At 44.0% G+C, this 15000-nt stretch overlaps 1 protein-coding gene across 1 annotated transcript in view; it reads right to left on the bottom strand.

Moving 5' to 3' along the window:
- Positions 1–15000, bottom strand: part of prkd1 (protein kinase D1) — a gene marked incomplete at both ends in the record, with an annotated part of 93080 nt that overhangs the window by 962 nt on the left and 77118 nt on the right.

Raw genomic sequence — 15000 nt, 5'->3', positions numbered from 1 at the left:
GTGGGCTGGTTCAGAGTCTGCAGACAGTAGTTTACAAGATGTACATTTGAGATGGGAGTTATACAGCCAATGCCATGTTAAATCTATAGCCTATAGGCGAGATATAGTTTTCTATGAAGTCTTCATAGTTTTCTATGAAGAATGCATCGCTTCAACTCTGCCCACGAATGAGAAATATAACGTTATGGTACATTCCATTTGTCTCGGGAGGTGCAAGTGGGAACTGCCAATGGTCACTCCCGAGGTGAGCGTTCTAGTTGCAACAGCTGATCTCGTTATCAACAGCTAACTAGTAGCTCTAGCCTTTGTTAGCAAACACGTTGATAACAACACACTAAGTGGTATTGTGCGCACAAAACACCATAATCAGCAATAGCTTTAGCAGCTTGTTTGTCGCTCTCTACACTGCAGCCAGTAGTCTCGTCAGGCGCAAGGCATTAAGGGTATTAAATAATAACACTGCTGCAGCATCATCTTCCATCCGGCAGACGGAAGAATTATGGTAGGCGGGCCCTCATGAAAAACTGCTATTGAATTACTACACAAAACCTATTCGTGTAGTAGTGGCTGTGTAGTCACGTGTAGTAATTGTGTAGTAAATCTGTAGTTTATACACTACTCATGACACACCAGTAGAGTTTTGTAGTAAAACAGTAGTGTTTCCAGTAGTAATCAAGCAGAGTAGTGAACAAGCTGTTAAAACACTACTGATTCACTACACAGGCATTTAAATAGTGATTGATTAGAGATTTTACTACTTGCTTGTATAGTTAATATGTAGTCACAACACTACAGCAACACTACATATTTTACATAGTGATCAAGTAGAGGTTTTTACTACTTGCTCATATAGTGAATATGTAGTCACAACACTACAGCAACACTACACATTTTAAATAGTGATCAAGTAGAGTTTTTAGTACTCGAGTATACTATACTTGATGTGTACACATACAATAGCTTTTCATGAGGGTCTGTGTGTATACACATCTTAAGCAGTGATCAATAGTGTTCAGGATAGACAATTAGATACTGTAAAATCGATTTTTATTTATTTATTTTTTTAAATAGAGTTGAAGGTAATTTCTCAGGGATTCATTTAGGTATATTCCACTGATCATTCATATACATTTACAATTCAATAAAATTACATTTAGATATTTGTGATATAATAACTGAACACACAACAATTTTTGGATTGAAATTATTTATTACTTTATAATTATCCAGACACACACACACAAAAACAGTCAATGTAATTCCAAAAGAGAAACAAAAAACAATAAAATCAATTCAAGATTTAACATTACATAACATTACATTTAGACGCATTCTGTCCCACTATACATGACATTTGACTTCAACTCAATCCGTTTCTTGGAGATTTGGCAGAGGAATTACATGGAGTCTCATTTCACTTTTAAGGAGCACACATTTCCGGAGTATCTCACATGGTCTAATGGCAAAGAAAACATCTGTCAGTTTGACCTCTTTGATGAGAGAGTCCAACTGTATCCCTATATCGTAATGTCTGCAGGTATTTGTGTGTTTTTTAGACAATTTTTTCAGCACCACACATGTTTTCACCTCACAGTCACACTTGGTAGTTGTACAGTTACAGTGGATACACACCAGTTTTTCTAATACACCAAATGAACCATCTCTAACCAGAACTACTGAGTTGTCTCTTCGTGATTCTCTTGTATAGTGTGCTGTGGTAAAAATGGGACCTTGGAAAGAAAACCTGTCATAACCAGACACCTGACTATCCACTATGTGACACCCAAACAGTGTCTCTATGGGTTTCTTCAGGTTTGTCAGGGGCGGACTATGCTGCCTTGTCATGCCATAAAGGTCAGCAGCTAGAGGCTGTCTATTTTTTGCGGTCTTCTTTTTGGTGGTGAGGGTCTCGTATAGTGATTTGCTTTCTTGCAGTAGATGAGACGCCTGTTTTACAAGTGCTCGTCGTAGATACAGTGTCTTACATATTTGTTCAGGAATGTGTCTTGTGCCATTGAATGCACTTAGAAGAACAACATTGTTCCCCTCAAATGAAAAGGTGGACGTCGCCCACAGTGGCCCAAGATTTAGCACACTCTTGGGGACATGGAGAAGCTGGTGAACATTGTAAGTGGTATGCTCTTTACCATACAGTACTGTCATTTGTTTTACAAACTTGGTCAACATCTTATCAGCTTCCTCAACTGCAGACTTTGTAACAGTCTCCTGCAACAGCAGATGAATTGCAAACGAGAGTAGAAAGAATTGTCTCAGATACACAGTAGGGAGGATGCCCTCCAAAGCAACATAACCATAAAACAGAAGAAAAGCTCTCCATTCTGACCCTTTCCAATGTCTCCGCTCAGACATAGCCCTTGGTAGGCGTGTTATCTCCGATGGTGGGGCAAAACTTTGCAAGCGCTCATCTATAGCTTGAATCTGATTGCCAATGAACCATGGTTTCCGGTGGTGAGTAGTGTCAAACCAAAGGGAGGCCAGCTGCCTCATAACACCAAGCAACACACAATGAAGATAATCTGGAACAAAGCCATCTACCACATTGAATAGGGGAAGAGTCATTAAGGGCGTTGGACCTTTAGTGCCACATATAGACTTCCGAGTCCTGTGAGCTTCAAGTGCATTGTTAACTTGTTCCTGGTGGGTTCGTAGTATAGGTACATCTTTTGAGCTATATGATCTCATGAACCCTGCTCCCTTGGGTACGGTTTCACCGGGTGTTAAGCACCAATCACACCCATACATGCCATTGAATTGAGTAGTATTTTTGAGAAGGGGTCTTGCTATAGCATCGGCAGAGCAAACTAGGTTGAAGACCTTGGAAGTGTGTTTTTTACCAGTGCTGGGATTTTTCCACACTATACCATCTCGAGCTAGTTTAGTGCATTCAGCAATGTATGGCACTAAGAAAGTTTTGGCTTCATTGGTCCGAACCAAAGTGCTGTCATCATTATATTTTGTTTTCGCAGTTTGGGTGGCAGCTCAATGAGTTGTGTTTGCAAGGGCCATATTGAGTACTTGGACGAACGAAAAACTGGGACCCCATCACAATTCCAGATGACTGACAAAGTGTCCTTATCTAGTCTCCCCTCTGACAATAATTGCTGGTACAGAGCACCGTCCATTATATCACTGATACTGTACTTCCATCTTTTGTTGTTGTTTTCCCCTTCAGGTGTTTGGAAACATCTGACATACTGAGAAGGTCTCTTAACTGTTCAACCAGAGGCATGTAGAGAAAGGAACAGCCTTGCTTTAAATTATGTTCTGCATTGAAAGGGTGTGAACAGTTTCCACAATGCAGAATGCCTGGGTTGTCAATGTACTCAAAGCAGTTACTACAATAATGATGTATTTCACTTATTCCATTTTCTGAGTTAGTGAATGCCTTTTGGAAGAGATATTTTGTGGCTGGCAGCATACTTGGGATTTTTTTTTTAAAAACAGATAACAAGTCCTGCAGAGCCACCCCACTCACACAGTGCCTAAGACAGAATGCCAAAAGAATCAGTAGGCTTTCACCAATGGTGACTTGGGAACCGGGATACAGTGACTCATTGTCATTAGTCTTGTGGGTGGCATTGAGGAATAGCAATATAAATGGTTGGAAAACTACAACCAATTTTGGGGTCATTGAATAAGCCCTTTATATCTATAAGTAGTCCTGTTCAGTGATCTATCCCTGCTTAGAGATTAATGTAGTTTTAGTACAGTTATCACTTATTGTGTACCTCATCATCATCTGTTGACACCGAGTCCTCTTCTTCAGCAGTCTGCTGATCTACATCATCTGTTGACAGTGAATCCTCTTCTTCATCAGTCTGCTGGTCTATCTGTAGTAAGGAGAACATTCAAAACCATATTACAATTTTAGTTTATTTTTTTATTTTTTTTACCATTGTTAAAACTGTGTTTGATTACCACACTTTTGAACTCATATCAAACCTTTGAGATAGGGGGTACAGAAAAAGCCCCGCCAAAGTTTGCAACAATTTTCATACCATTTCATCTGTAATCTGTAACAGGTTGTCGTCGTCAGCCATATGCTGGTCTATCCGTAGCAGGTTGTCGTCATCAGCTGTTTGCCGGTCTATATGCAGCCGATTATTTGCATCAGCCGTCTGCTGATCACAAAGAATTTCAAACTCAATATGGTGAGGTAATGCTAGATGGATATCATGAAGTAGACCACAGCAGTGTTTGGGGAGGACTTTGCCTGTTTGTCTTGTCTGATTATTAGACCTATAACCAGGACCTGGTGCACGGCACCTGAATGTAGATACAGTAGATCCCCCCTGCAACTCCATCCTAGAGAAACACGGCACAGAGTACTAGCTACCTCATTGTGTTGTCTTTCCATTTCTTCATCATGATCTGTTCCATAAGTCTGCTGGTCCCTCTGCATGGGGTAAGGAATACATAATTAACTATTGGTCATTTTTACCTAGCTAGTACGGCAATGTCATTACTGTACAATACATCAGACTATGGTCACAAGGAATAATCAAATTAAGAAAATAACAGTTATGTTTCTTGTGATGTGTCATTTAATGCAAACAGCTGTAAAAACTGTAAATAATAATATTATAGCTAAAAATCCCAGATAGCTAGCTACAAGCCCTAATTGGCCTACTTACATTTGTGGTGGTGCCAGAGGTCTTTTCATGGCTTTCCTCTTCTTGCCTTCTCCATCTGTATCTTGTTTGCCGTGGTGGTAGATTAGACTTCCCCCACAAATAGGACTTGTAATGCCCAGGCATAGTGACATCCTTATATTTATCCATATAACGTTATATGTAACCTTATTTTATAATAGCTAGTATTTAGTATTTATTCAGTGAGCCCACTCAACCGCCACCCTAACTACTAACATCACTATGGTAACAAGTAAAAAGTTGCTTCCGCTCTAGCTATATCAAACAAGCGCGTGCAACAAAGTATCTCTGATCTTCCAGCTCGCGAACAGCTGATGTATGTTTTTAATTTGTGGTCAAGGGCTCGCGTGCCAAAATCGTTATTTGAGCTCTTCCAAAGCTCTGGCAAAACCGTTATTTGAGCTCTTCCTGAGTGACATTTCTAAGAAACAAAGCTAATATCTTAACTCACAGCTAACGTTATATTGAATTATTTGTTGAGGATGTTTAATAACAGAACGGTGAGGGGAAAGGGTTGGGAGGAACGTTAACGTTAGCGATTCAGCCGGCGACAGCGACCCAACGACCATTGTAAGTAACAAAGTAACTAACGTTAGCCTTAGCTACTAGTGTTACTAGTTACTAGTGCTAACGTTTGCTAAAGTAACTTGCTAGCGAGCTAACTAGCTCCTCTCGTTCCTGTAAACGTTAGATAACGTTAGCTAGATAGATGGGGGAATTTGGTTGTTGTGCAAGGAGATTGAAACCCGGGGGTTAGGGAGGGTTGAGGGGTAGGCTAGCGTTAGCTGCAAGTGGTTTAAATTTTTCTGCTTCTCTTGTATTTCCAGAGTGAAATCAACAGGCCGAGGCAGAAGCGACTGGGATCTGGAGCTGGGAGATCAACTGCGGCCCCAGTGCCCACTCAAAATGACTAATTTCAAAGATCCTAGCACAAAATAGAAAGGTAGGAAAATGTCTTCTACCAGGTGTCTGCACACTGCCCTAACCAACTCTAACCACCACTGTTTGTAATGTTGTGTGTGTGTGTGTGTGTGTGTGTGGGGGGGGGGGTCATTGATTACATGCTGTTCCTCTGGTTTACCAACCTCAAAATGGTTACTGTGAGTTAAATTGGTCCATAGCCTACAAGCAATCTAGAATGCTAGACTAGCAAAGTGAAATACATCTAATAGGGGGTATCTTTCCTTTCAGGATAATGAAACACTGAATCTTTTCTCCTCACAAGTAAGTATTTAGCTCTAAATGTCCAGTAGGCTACATTAGCCTTTTTCAGTACAACATCAATTTCTACATTTTCCATTTAAAATAAAAAAATAATTTTCTTATTTTTTCTTGAAGGAGAGCTCAGATGATGCAGATGTCACATGTCAGAGAGGCCTGCTGCTCATCAAGATTCAAACACTGGAAAAGGAGAATGCAAAACTGAGGAAGGAGAATTCTCAGCTCAGGACCAGTTTTGGATTGTTTGTTTGACAGTAAGTAGCCTACTAGACCACCTACACAAATATAATTACCACACTGTTTTTACCACCACGGCACAGCAGGCTAGCTATGGTCTAGAGATGACAAATTATAGTCAGTCACTCATTTACATGATGTTTGGTGTTGTGTGTATGTCCTTACAGAGCTACCGGATCTTCTCAATAAAGTGGAAGCCCTTTCAGGGGCCATGGAAGGGGTGCAGTAGAGGTCAGCCATTATTTTGCCTGAGGCTGCAGATGTCTCACAAAAACAGGTAAAGAACCTACCCCCAGGTCCCCACCCAAAAAATAAATAATATATTCTGTTTTCTGTCTGTACTCATTCTGTACACTGTTCTGTTTTCTTTACCAGACTGACATTGGAGGAGGGGTCTTCGTGCCCGAGAGTTCACTCCGCTACTGTGACCACTCACAGTACCGGAGACTACCAGTGGTCTGCTGACCCTATTGTTCAGCAGAGAAGAACTTGGGCAAAGCAGCTTGACTGGAAAGAGGTGCAACATCCACAAAGAGGCTGGTCTCAAGAAAATGCTGGACCCAAGAAAACTGGAAGCACTTGTTGGTGAGATTTTTAACTTTTGTTTTTGCTTCATGAGCTTGAGTCTGTAAATTCAAACGTGTGCAGTGCTTGTGGGGCGGTTGTGGCTCAGTTGGTAGAGCAGGTCGTTCATTAACCGAAGGGTTTGAATCCCGGCTCCGCTGTCCACATATTGAAGTGTCCTTGAGCAAGGCACTTAACCCCTAATTGCTCCCAATGGGCAGAGGCGGTGCCTTGCATGGTAGCTTGCCGCCATTGGTGTGTGAATGTGTGTCTGTGTCCGTGTGTCCTGGTTGGAGAGCATGTTGAGCATCATCTGTGACTGCCTCGCCTCTGTCTGTCTGCTGTCTGTTGGTTCTGCTGAAGCTCAGGAGGTAGAGTGGTGGCCCAATGACCGAAGGGTCGGCGGATCGAATCCTGACTCCTCCTGTGTGTGAATGTGCCTGTGAAGGTAGAGCGGGTCGTCCAATTGACCGAAGGGTCGACGGTTCGAATCCAGGCTTCTCCTGTATGTGTGTAAATGTGCATGTGAAATCAGAAGTTCATTGTAAGCGCTTTGGGTTCCTGAAAAAGCACTATATAAATTGAATTAATTATTATTATTATTATTATTATTAATAATTATGTCATGCTGTGCTTGTCTTTTTTGCCATACAGGCTACGTGATGGAAAAGTGTGGCTCTACCAAGAAACAGGTTTTGAAGGTGGTTAAGGCCAAGCTGAATTATGAAGACAAGGCAGTGAAGCGTCCATGTAAAATGTAATGTAGAATGTTAGAATGTTAATTAACACAGTTATTAACTTTTATCCCACATTCATATTTGAGTCTAGGATTACGCTTGCGCGGGTCCTAGTGAACTTTTTTTTTTCTGTGAACCAACTGGTCTTTTTGTGTGTGTGTTGGCGGAGGGGTCCTAGGGGGTAGTCTAGCTATTCAAGTGCATTCAATCGCACAAGACACATTCCTGAACAAATATACTATACTTGTAAAACAGGTGTCTCATCTACTGCAAGAAAGTCATAAGTGCAAATCACTATATGAAGAGACAGCCTCTACAGTGTGTGTGTTGGGGGGTGGGGGGTGTTCCTATGGGGTAGTCTATCCGGGCCTAGCCCCTTAGTGTATTCAGTTCAGTATTGTACTGTCAAATTTGTAATAACATTTTATTTTGATATTTTTAAAACCTGGTTTCAGGTCTCCCCTCAATACTGAACCTGAGCATGATACTGAATTGGTAAATGGTAATAAATGTTTCATCATTTCATCATCCGAAATTGTGCAGATATGCAGTGGCAAATGTGTAAGAATGTTGCAATTTAAGAGTAAAAGTCAAAGAATGAATAGTTTTTATGTAGTTATTGCTTAATAGCAAGACAGAAGTAATTCAGTCATAATCATGTACAGTTTCAATAGTGATTCAAAAGGGTTTGTGTAGAAATGAAAAGTAATTCAATAGTGATAAGTAGTGATAAAACCCTACACACAGAGATGGATGTAGTAATTCCATACGGATTGTGAAGGCATACAGCAGTAAATGTGTAAGCATTGTGTACAGTAGTAATTCAATAGTAAATGTGAAGGAATGAGTAGTGATTATATAGTAATTTCCCAAAAGCCAATAGTGAGACAGAAGTAATTAAGTAGCAATCGTACAGTGATTTGAATAGGCATCATGTAGTAATTGTGAGTAGTGTGATCAGTAGTGAAACGACTCAATTCTCTACTCATTACTATTGAAATCACTACATAAATCACTACACATCGCAATAGCAATCAAGTAGTGAAACAGTAGTTTTTGTGTAGATATTTAGTAGTAGTGATGAGTAGTGATTCAGTAGTATTTTTTCATGAGCCGGCTCTAGTGTTCTACCTTCCGGATCGAGCTGAAAAAGTAAATAGACACCAGCCTGTTGACGCGAGCATAACTGATCCTGGCTGGATCATGGATGTATTATAAGAAGTGGATAAGGCATGCAAAGATGGCGGCCCATTCAATCCACTGAAAGTTGCTCAGTGGCGCATGAAGCAAGCCCCCATGGCAGGGAACAGCCAGTTTTTGGCGTAGTGGCCAAGCTCGGTAGTGCAAGTGGCGCCAAGAACCTGAAACCTATGAGGAAACTGAAACCTAAATCCCCCACTACACTGAAGTTACTAGTAGTTAGTAATATGGGTACTGTAGACCCACCTATGAATGAATCATGGTCAAAATTGAATGGAGAGTTCCTTGGCCCATGCTGCACCCCTCCACCGAGTCTCATGCATATCGGGCCGGTAGTTTTTGTTTAATCCTGTCCGCCTACAGACACACACACACACACACGCAGATAGACAGACAGACAGAGAATGTCACAGCACAATGGCACATGGTATGCATTAGCATGTTTATTCTGCACCCCCCTGGGCTTGACCTCTTGTTGAGCTACCTGCCATGTGAGAAGACAAAGATGGTTTCACACTGACTTAAACATCACAATCACAAGGGTTGCATGTACTGTAAATGTCAAGGGCAAATGTAAGTTGAGGGAGAAGACGACAGCCTCCACGCAGCCTCCCCTGCAAGTACTGAGAAATGGTGCAAGACCAGCTCAGGAAACTAATGTCGCCAACCAATCGTCACGCTGGCAGGCCAGGGCGCAAGAGGCCCGGGGGGACGCAAGCTCACGTCTGGGCGGGCGTCCATCCCGACTGTCGAGCGCCAGGGTCTGTCAGTGCTCCAGCTGAATGTTGAAGGCCTAAACATCGCCAAACTGGACATCATAAGCCACCTTGCTCTCACAAGGTTGCAGCCATCCTCCTCCAGGAGACCCACTGTGGCAATGGAGACATCCTCCATCTTCAGCAGGCAGCACGGAATGATAACCTTTGTGAGAGTCTGACCTCAGCTGGACAGCCACTGGCCAATCTCCACCGGGCCCCAGCGTTGAGTGGCTGTCCATGATGATCCAAGCAACAACGGTTGTCAACGTATACAAGCCCCCACCATCCGCACTGTCCACTTGCTGCTAGCTAATTGTTTTCTTGTTCATTTTGTTTACATTTGAATGAAATGGTCTGAATGGGTCTTTAGTACGGAGACACGTGGTTTGTTCAACTCTGACCTCATCTGGACTGAGCTGCAGCAGGTCAGGGACTTCGGGATACAATATTTCATTATTAGTTTTAATACCGGAGGAAAACATAGGCTTGGCTTTACTGGGTCTGTCAGCGTCCGCCTCAACCATCAGCCATCAGACGCTGAGGAAATTAATCCATTAGAATTAATGACAGAGGCTCCACTGCAGACGTTGAATTGCGTTCGACGCCTGCGTCCGACGTTAGAGAATCACAGGTTCATTTCTTGATTTTTGACGGACGCTGACAGTTGATGCTGACGGACGCAGTAGAGGGGTAACAATTTGTGAGGCAACACCCGTCAATCCAATATACCAGTGTTCCATAACAAATCCTCCAATCACAGTGCAGCATGTGGCAAGGGGCAGGGCGGGGCTGGGTCCTGATTGGGTGAATGTGGTTTCAGTAAGCTCTTTCCCATCGCCTTCCTCCCCCTCTTAGAACTTTACTCCCCTCTGTGTAATTAAAGTGTGACTCAGTTTGCACCACAACGAATGTAAGGTGTGTGTGCGTGTGTGTGTGTGTGTGTGTGTGTGTGTGTGCATGCCAGTGTACACCTGCAAGTTCCTCTGAAAGGCATGCTGTTCCTGTACAATTAAGAGCACACATTTAAGAACACAGGAGGAGAAAGGAGAAGGAAAGGTGGAGGAGAGAGGAGAGGAGGAGGAGAGAGGAGAAGGGAAGTGGAGGAGAGAGGAGAAGGGAGGTGGAGGAGAGAGGAGAAGGGAGGTGGAGGAGAGAGGTGGAGGAGAGAGGAGAAGGGAGGTGGAGGAGAGAGGAGGGGGAGGTGGAGGAGAGGAGGAGGAGAGAGGAGAAGGGAGGTGGAGGAGAAAGGAGAAGGGAGGTAGAGGAGAGAGGAGGAGGGAGGTGGAGGAGAGAGGAGGAGGGAAGTGGAGGAGAGAGGAGAAGGGAGGTGGAGGAGAGAGGAGAAGGGAGGTGGAGGAGAGAGGAGAAGGGAGGTGGAGGAGAGAGGAGGGGGAGGTGGAGGAGAGGAGGAGGAGAGAGGAGAAGGGAGGTGGAGGAGAAAGGAGAAGGGAGGTAGAGGAGAGAGGAGGAGGGAGGTGGAGGAGAGAGGAGGAGGGAGGTAGAGGAGAGAGGAGGAGGGAGGTGGAGGAGAGAGGAGAGAGGAGAAGGGAGGTGGAGGAGAGAGGAGAAGGGAGGTAGAGGAGAGAGGAGAAGGGAGGTGGAGGAGAGAGGAGGAGGGAGGTGGAGGAGAGAGGAGAAGGGAGGTGGAGGAGTAAGGAGAGGAGGGGGAGGAGAGAGGAGAAGGGAGAAGGGAGGTGGAGGAGAGGAGGAGAGAGGAGAAGGGAGGTGGAGGAGAAAGGAGAAGGAAGGTGGAGGAGAGAGGAGAAGAGAGGTAGAGGAGAGAGGAGGAGGGAGGTGGAGGAGAGAGGAGAAGGGAGGTAGAGGAGAGAGGAGGAGGGAGGTGGAGGAGAGAGGAGAAGGGAGGTGGAGGAGAGAAGGGGAAGGGAGGTGGGGGAGAAAGGAGAGGTGGGGGAGGAGAGAGGAGCGGAGGAGAAAGGAGAAGAGAAGTGGAGGAGAGAGGAGAGGACTGGAGGAGAGAGGAGGAGGAGAGAGGAGGAAGGAGGAGAGAGGGCAGAGGAGGAGAGAGGAGGAAGGAGAAGGAAAGGTGGAGGAGAGAGGAGGAGAGAGGAGGAAGGAGGAGAGAGGGCAGAGGAGGACAGAGGAGAGAGGAGGAGAGAGGAGTAGGGAGGTGGAGGAGAGAGGAGAGGACTGGAGGAGAGAGGAGGAGGGAGGTGGAGGAGAGAGGAGAGGACTGGAGGAGAGAGGAGGAGGGAGGAGAGAGGAGGAGGGAGGTGGAGGAGAGAGGAGAGGACTGGAGGAGAGAGGAGGAGGGAGGTGGAGGAGAGAGGAGGAGGAGAGAGGAGGAAGGATGACAGAGGAGAGAGGAGGAAGGAGAAGGAAAGGTGGAGGAGAGAGGAGGAGAGAGGAGGAGAGAGGAGAGAGGAGGGACTTTACCTGAACCAGCTGGGGCACTCCTGGCACCGGACCCCTCTGTGACAACAGATTGGTAATGAGCACACACACACACACACACACACACACACACACATTCTCTTTCTCAAACACACGCACACACACACGTACGCACACACACACACACACGCAGGAGCACATACACACAAACATAGTTCCACATTCATTCACACTGAAATACACTCTTTCTCAAACACATGTACACAGCGCTGTTTGTGGGTTGTCCTTTAACTGCCCCCCCCTCCCTCCCCCCTCTGCCCCTCTGTCCCTTAACTGCACCCCCCCCCCCTCGCCTCCAGGGAGGCAGAGTGGGAGGATAATGAGAGGCCTGGGGACCTTCAGTGTGTCCATGATTCACACAGAAGCCCCCATCCCAGTACCCTTCTCACCAGCCTCACAATGCTGCCCCAGGATTCCCAGGGCTGGGAACAACGCCGGCAGATTGGCCCGGCTCACCCCCAGTGGAGAGGTCCTTCCCCTGGGTAAAAACACCAGCGCCTGCCCTGCTAGCCTGCCAGCTACAACCACATGGACAAGCACAAATAAATGTTGGTCCGCAGAAAAGAGGCGTATGGAAGTCTGGCCTGGAAGTTAGAACACAAACACTGAGAGAAGGAAACAAACACACACACACACACACGCACACACACACACACACGCACACACACACACACACACACACACACACACACACACACACACACACACACATACACCATACACACACACACACCACACACACACATACACACACACACACACACACACACACACACAACAGCAAACAGGTTCTCTAGGCGGAGGTCTAGAGGTGACAAGAATATTCACTAAAAATACATATAAAATATATACATTTGGTTTCTAAACTTTGGAAAGGTTTGCAACAATATGTGCATGTTCTCATATTTAATACAAACATTATGGAGTTTAAGAGGGAAATTAAAATGTTTCAGTACAATTTCAGCTTTTATCAGTTATTCTGCTAATCATTTTACCTGATTTCAAGAATTAAAGGAGAATGCTCGTTTTTGACAACCTGGACCTTATTTACGGCATATTATAAGACGTTGACTCACCGAGATAACTTTGGTCTAATTAGGAGGCCTGTAGAAGAAATGTAAAATCCAGCGCGAGCCAAGTGGCGGGACGGGGCACTGAGAATGCAGCTTCTAAAAAATCTAGCCAATAACTTTTTTTTAAATCATCTAGACCTATTCTAATTCATCCAGGTAGTTTTGGAACTCACATGTTTCGTTAAATATATATATATATATATATATATATATATATATATATACAGTAGGACCCCACTTATCCGAAACCCAACGGGACCGAAGGTCGTTCGTATCTCTGAAATGTCCGGATGACTGAAACTTATGTTAAAATGCACCAAATTCAATAAGTGGTATACTTGTTTCATATAGACTCATAATAGACCAATAATACCCTTAATTACTTGTGAAAATGCATCAAAATTGCAATCAAATAGCCAACTAAACTCATATAGCCTAGCCTATAATAGACCTACAGTAGCCTATAATAAAATAACCGAATTTCCACTTGAGTGTGTGCTTTGATCAAATACAGTACTTTATTCTCAAATGAGGCCTACGCTGCATCGATAGGCTACTGTATTCGCAGAACAAAATGGTATAGCCTAAAAACAACCCAACATTAGAACAATTAGAGCAAATGATAATTAATAAATAAATAAATGAAATGACAGACAAGTTGTCGTGTCTCTAAGTCAACCGATGTAGGCTAACGTGGGCTGTAGGCTATTATTTAACAAATACAGTAGGTCTAGTAGGCTAATCTACATGCCCACAACACGTCTGTGTTCATGAAGTCCATTAACTGGGAACGAAAAATGACTCGATGCTGCTTCAGGTTACTGACGCGCTTTCTGGCTACCAAGAAATGCAGCTCTCGCGCAGCAGACTCGTTTGCGTTTTGCGCTCGACATTAGAGCAAAGAAATGAAACGTGACAGTAGGCTACAGCCTACAGTCAACATGTAGGTCTACATACAGTTCTGTTTTTATTCACAGTAGGATACAGTACTGTAATGAAAATCCCACCAGTAACCAGATAGCAGGCTAAAAAAAAAAACGTTTTTTAAGCCTGTCCGGTAGACCGGGAGGTTCGGATCTCTGAAGTTCGATGAGTGGGGTCCTACTGTATATATAAAATGTACCATTTAGCAATGCTTATGGTAACAGGTGACCAAAATTAGCTGGCCTCAAACTAACAACAATTTCTCTCTACAAGGAGACAGTCTGAGGACCTTTGGAACCTTAGCGGAACAAAGAATGTGGAGAATTCTAAATAAACTGTCATACGGTTCTTAATGAAGCCCTGGCTAAGATATACATCTTCTCAGATACACACCAGTGGTTTTTTAAGTCCATAGATGTGTTACATTTTTAATATCACTAAATGTCATTATCATTACAATTTACAAACAAAAATGAATTAAGGGATTAAAGCAATTCTTACAGACTAATATACTGTAGTGTGAATCATTTTATTTGTTAGCGATATTTGCATTCCAGTAGTACTTCTGTAGGTCACTTAACTTTTTATGCTGTAGATTTATGCAAAAATATAAAAAAATACATTCAATCTTCTCTTAATCGTACAATTACAGTGAAAATCACAGCTTCCAGAAACAGGCTCATCTGAGGGGCTGCTGGCTTTCCTCTTTTCTGAGACTCATTTGATGAATGTATTATAATTCCTCTCTCTCTCTCTCCCTCTCTCTTCTCTTTCTCTCTCTCTCCCCCCTCGCTCTCCCCCTCTCTCTCTCCCTCTCTCTCTCTCTTTCTCCCTCTCTTTCTCTCTCTCTCTCTTCCTCTCTCACCCTCTCTCTCTCTTTCTCTCTCTCTCTTTCTCTCTCTCTCTGTCTCTCCCTCTCTCTCTCTCCCTCTCTCTTTCTCTCTCTCTCTCCCTCTCTCTCTTTCTCTCTCTCTCTCTCTCCCTCTCTCTCTCTTTCTCTCTCTCTTTCTCCCCCCTCTCTCTCTCCCTCTCTCTCCCTCCCTCTCTCTCTTTCTCTCTCTCTCTCTCTCTTTCTCTCTCTCTCTCCCTCTCTCTCTCGCTCTCTCTCTCCCTCTCTCTCTCTCCCCCCTCTCTCTCTCCCTCTCTCTCTCTCTCTTTCTATCTCTCTCTCCCTCTCTCTCTCTCGCTCTCTCTCCCTCTC

This window comes from Borostomias antarcticus (genome assembly GCF_949987555.1).
Source record: "Borostomias antarcticus genome assembly, chromosome: 16".
Lineage (NCBI taxonomy): Eukaryota > Metazoa > Chordata > Actinopteri > Stomiiformes > Stomiidae > Borostomias > Borostomias antarcticus.
This window is presented reverse-complemented; position numbering and strand designations above follow the sequence as displayed.